Source organism: Orbicella faveolata, unplaced genomic scaffold, assembly GCF_042242905.1.
Source record: "Orbicella faveolata isolate gen_17 unplaced genomic scaffold, um_ofav_v1 contig_46, whole genome shotgun sequence".
In the NCBI taxonomy this organism is placed as follows: domain Eukaryota; kingdom Metazoa; phylum Cnidaria; class Anthozoa; order Scleractinia; family Merulinidae; genus Orbicella; species Orbicella faveolata.
The window spans coordinates 18,600,567-18,606,064 of NW_028301576.1; the positions used below are offsets into that span (position 1 = coordinate 18,600,567).

A 5,498-nucleotide genomic window follows, 5' to 3' on the forward strand; every position below is an offset into this window, starting at 1 on the left:
TTGAGCGCATTGCGAAACACAAGGGTTTTTTGGAGATTCGCGCGTAAATTTCCCCGCAAGAAAAAACTTTCCAAACGCTGATTGGCTCAGTGATCTGAGAACCTAGATGAAGGCGTTTGTGGGCGGAGTTTGTTTGCGAAGTAAAAGATTTTTCTTAGCGGTGTTTTCTCGAATAAATTTTTTCGCATGAAGCAGACAGAGTCACAAGTCAAAGGGAATTTCTTCGATTGCCCTCAAATTTGGACAGTAGCTAGATTAACATATAACAAACAAAAGTTTGTCTGCGAATTGTTTGTTTCGGAATATTTTTTCTCCGAGAACGATTTTTGTACGATCACTTCACATTTTTCAAATCCTATTTCAAAAATGTTCTGTAACTTTTTACTGCAATTGAATATGGCAAAACGCAGACACGCTTTTTTAGCGCTTTTTGCCCTTAAACCGGCGGGGGAAAAAACTAAATTGGCGAAAAACAAAATTCGCTTAGACTAGTAGCTTCCAAAAGGTGTTTAGGGCGCTCGCATTTAGTGGTCCTGAAAAAATCGGCAATTCATTTCATTTCAAAATTCTTGGTATACTGATAGCCAGCTCTATAAGCTTTAATTTGATATAGGGGTTTAGGTATCTACCGCTTAAACCGGACGCGCTACATCGCTTGGACGCGAGACACCCCTGAAGGTATACGGTAGCCTTAAACTTGTATAGATTGTCAAAGAAAACTGTGTGGGATGTTATATGGAAAGAACTATAAAATACAGAATCTGGTTCCAAGCAGCAAGGGAATTAAGACCGAGTTTACCAAAGGACCAGGCAGGGGTGATACATGCCATCTATCCTTTTTGGATGAAACTTTGTCAGATTGAAGGTAGTACCCAAAAACTCTAAAAGACAAAGTGGGCCGGCTCTGCGATTTTTCCCTTAGGAGTTAGACCACTCCCCTGGTTTTTTGACCAAAATCCCAAAAGTGTCACTAAAATAAGCATCAAATTTAGACCCCACTCCTGCTTACAGAATGCACTGAATTTTATTGATATTTTACACAAATATACATTGGACCTATCTTAGTTTACATCAGGAGTTTCAAGTCATTTGAAGTGACAGGTTCCAATCAACGATTGTCATTTCTTACCCATGTCAAGCAACATTTAGCTACAACGCAAATTAGCTCAAATTCTGACTCAAATATTGCTTAAATCCACTTTTCAAAATCAAAACTAATTTTACCACAGTTTAGAGTCACCCTTGGCCTAATGAAATCAATAATAAAATTTTTGGCATCTGTTATTTTTTGGTGACAAAAGCTGTTTAAACAATGTGACAAGAGACTAGTTTTAACAAAGAGACAAATGCGAAATCTAAAAATATTAGATATTAGAGAATCAGTTTATCAAAGATATTTCTATATTAATGTCATTAACAAAGTCTTTGAATATTAATTAGGGCAATGGAAGCTCAATGAATGCAAAACTCTTTGCAATATCCCTTAACCCTCGGACGTACAAGGCAGGGGGAGAGGGTAAATGCCATCCCCCAATAACTTTTTTTCAAATTTTCGAAAAGACGATTTACTCTAAGGGGCTGAAACTTTCAGTAGCTGTTCATTCATCCTTCGCGGATATTTTGATATGTCAAAATTACCCATTTCAAGATTCCAGATTTGGCTCGGGTCTTCCCTCAACAACAAAAGATTGCCATCACAAATGAAACAAATAAATAAAGAAATGAAATAATATAAGATTTTAAACGACGGAATATACTAGCACAAGCTCAGTGTGCTTTCATTTTGGTACTCACAGGGAAGAAACCAAATTCAGCAGATATTTCAGATGATATTTCAGATGTTTCTTCAAAAACAATAATTCATTGCAGACTTAAAATCATAGGAATATACTCTCCTCCCATCGCTTCGGCCGGTTTGGCACTGAGGTGAAAGCCACCTTTCTGAGCGATTGTAAACAGCGTCATGTGACAGTCACGGTAAGTCTACCACCTGTACGTCTCTTTTAAGTGCCAGCGGTTTTCCAGTTATAATTAAATTTCAACCTGCAACCTGCAACCTGCAACCTGCAAAATATACCTGCCGTAATTTTTAACCACCGTTGTACATGTGCATAGGGCAGGCTTAATTAATTAATTAAGCTTAAGTTCTTGTTTGGGAAAGTTCTCATTTCCATCGTTGTGGACAATATTTATGTTTGCTAGGCCTGTTGCAGAATATGTGAAAAGGTTTTAGGTTTGTGAAAGAACACTCCGAGCACGGGATTGCAGATATTTCATAATCAAATGGACTGATCATTTTTACCGCTGATTCCTCAAAAGTATCTTCAATTACAATGTTTTCCCATACATATAAGCCATTCTGTGACCAAGTTACACGTTTTTTTAGGTTACCGATTATGTAAAAAAGGCAATTTTCCAGGGCGAATAGTCAAAATTTTGCTCCACCTATTTCCACCGGAGAGCGATGACTGTAACACTTTCAATACACTTTATGTAAGATGTTTCGGTTATAATTAAAATCTACTTACCTCTCAAGAAAGAAAAATGATAATTACTCATGATGTTTCGGTTATAATTAAAATCTACTTACCTCTCAAGAAAGAAAAATGATAATTACTCCTTGAGACCCAAATACAATACCATCTGAAGCTGGAATGATTGGAGAAATCCGCCACAAAAAGTTGTATCAGCAAGAGGCGACGATGCCATTTTCGAAAATTCTTGGGTTTCACGTGACGTCACAAACTTTGATCAAATCAGTGTCCGCCATGTTGGTGTCCCTCGGGTGTCAAGTTTATGCCAATAATAGTCCATTTCTACAGTGAAGCTTCTCTATTATCGCTCTATTATTTCGACAACTACATGAATATCCAGAAAGAAAAACACGATAAAAGTACCGGGCATTCATCTAAAGGTATCCCAGTGCTCTCTGAGAATGCCAAAAGCTTAGAGAGTCGAGTAAAGGAAAGATATTCGCAAAAGATCTCGGTCATCGGGGTTGACCCCGCAAGCATAACAGCCGAGCAGTTCAGTCCAGAATGCTTGCCTCCAGTGGAAGTCTCGGTCTTGCTGAGTTACCTCGTTCTTGACACCAGCTTCTTCACCAACAAGCAGTTCAAGGCGTTCAAGAGTCTGGAGACGTTTAATCAAATGGTGTCGGGATTTGTAACCTCAGTTGTAGGCAGTAGTAGTATGTCGTGAGAGTAAGTGCTCGGCATTCACAGCGTATGAATGATCCTTTAGTGAACATTTGGGTCATTTCCGAAAACGATGGGACTATTTTGTCAGCCCATTGCTTGGGATGCAAAGCTGGACAGGCTGAGTCATGCTCACATATCGCGAGTGTTTTATTTTATTTAGAGGCAACTACACGAATTCATGGCAAGCTCGCTTGCACACAGGTAAAATGCTCATGGATTTTACCGACATATGTCAATGAAGTGCCGGATGCGAGGGCTAAGGACATCGATTTTTTATCAGCTAACAAGCTCAAAGAAAATTTCGACCAGAAAATTGAGGATCTACAACAGCCGCAAGCCTCGAACCATGCAGCAGCTTCTAGTTCTGGGACTGCATCAGCCGGCGCCACAGCGCATGCAGCGCGCATCGGCGCCCTCGAAAGAGGAAATACATCAGCTTTATGCCAAACTCAACCAGTGCAAAATTAAAGCAGTAGCTTTAAGTTTAATTGATCCTTTTGCTGACCAATTTATCGACCAAAGCCGCTCTGTTCCGGTAGTTTCAGAGCGAAGTGTTTGCTACAAACTCGTTCACTCTCTAGCACTCTCTTATTTGTAGCGTGGCCGCAAATCACCGCAGAAATCCACTCGTTTCTCCTCCTAATAGTGAGTTCCTCCTGTTCTTCCCCTTGATTTGTAATAATCTTAGGTATACGAAAAAACACTAAGCCTTTACGATTTCCATTTTTGCTCGAACAGCCAACAACAACGCATAAAACCATCCCTTCTTTCTCACATGAAGTCTTCTTTGGATACGCTTTGTTTACGCTTGAGGGACACCAAGATGGCGGATAGGAACCGTTGCTAAGCTATTGATCACGTGGGTGAAACCCTAGAATTGAGTGCATTTGCGCACTTCTTTCGCCGTGACGTCATAATGGCCATGATCATCGGGTCAGTCAAATCTGACGCGTTCACCTTTCCCTCCTGTTGCGGGCATTTTCTAGTTTTGTTAATTAAGGTGTACCGCTGTCCAGTAAAATACTGTATCGCGCCCCCAAAAAACGTATATCCGCGGTGTCGGACCACGCAGTGTCCTTAATTATCGCGCACGATCACTCGGGTCGATTTTCTGTTACTCTGATGGCTAACGTTTCTGAAAGAATTTGCTTTCAGTAAATGATTCTTTTTATTTTTCTTCCAACCCTCTTTCTCCTCTGCTTTTTCAACCGCAGATGTGAGTATACGGCTAGTCGCGATCGACTCCCAATGAGAAATGCGCGCTTGAAGTGCGATGTTAATTTCAAGTCAATGATCGTGGCTAACTAACCACGGTAGGTATACGTTCTCCTACTACTTAGATATCAGTGGCGGATCTAGGGAAGGGGCGCTGGGAGCCCGCCCTCCCCCCACCCCCCCCCCCCCTTATTTTGGGTAAAACAAAAAAATTCACAGAAGGAAGAAAAGCCGGCAACTTACCCAGCCGACCAGAAAAACAAGCCCGGACTAACCGAATACTAATTACGTGTTAAAGGGAATCTTTAGAACGACTTGGAGCTATATAATGCGGTCGCTTACACATCTTCTAAGATCTTCCAGCCTGAACGAACAAACTTTAACAGTTCCTTCGGCGATCGTGAACTACTTTCCTTCGTCTGTTTTCCCTGAGAGGAGACCTCGGAAACAAAAACACAAACACTTTCTCTGCTGTGGAAGATTTCAATTCCTTCTGGTGGCATTCAGGAACACAACAACTTATAGGGAGGGCGAAACAAAAACAGACCAGATCGACAACGAAGCAAGACTTTTCTGGGAAAGCATTGTCAAAACAAAACGTCAAAGCCTGACTAGACTCGCTTACATGCGACTAGTCCCGGGCGCCAACCGAGCGGTCCGCCATATTTGCATTCGGTGTATTGCCGAGTATTTTTGACGAACTTCAAGGTGTTTGGAAATGTTGTAAAACACTGTTTCGAGTGTTTGGTATATCATCTCAGTCGAAACTACGAAAATATCAGTTCTGAATATTAAAAGGTCATAGCAAGATCAACAGTCCTAAGGAATTTGACTGAGAACGACGTACTCAATGTCTTTTTGTGCCACGCGAGCTTTAAAACTCAAAGTGTTACAAAGAATGTACGGGCCACCTAGAACTCTTGCAGTTTTTGTAAGATATTGTCACCTTCGGTATTACACCCAAAAACTTGAAACAGGTACTACGTTTCATACGCTCTTAAGCTGTTTGGGGTCAACTTATATCGAACATGATGTCCTCTCTACCTGAGGAGGAATCATGTTAGAAATGACGTATTAAAGTCG

The 5,498-nt window shown here is 40.9% G+C and overlaps 1 pseudogene; it reads left to right on the forward strand.

Moving 5' to 3' along the window:
- The first annotated feature begins 2,813 nt into the window (after positions 1-2,813).
- On the forward strand, positions 2,814-3,822 carry LOC149098750 (uncharacterized; annotated as a pseudogene).
- The last annotated feature ends 1,676 nt before the right edge of the window (positions 3,823-5,498 follow it).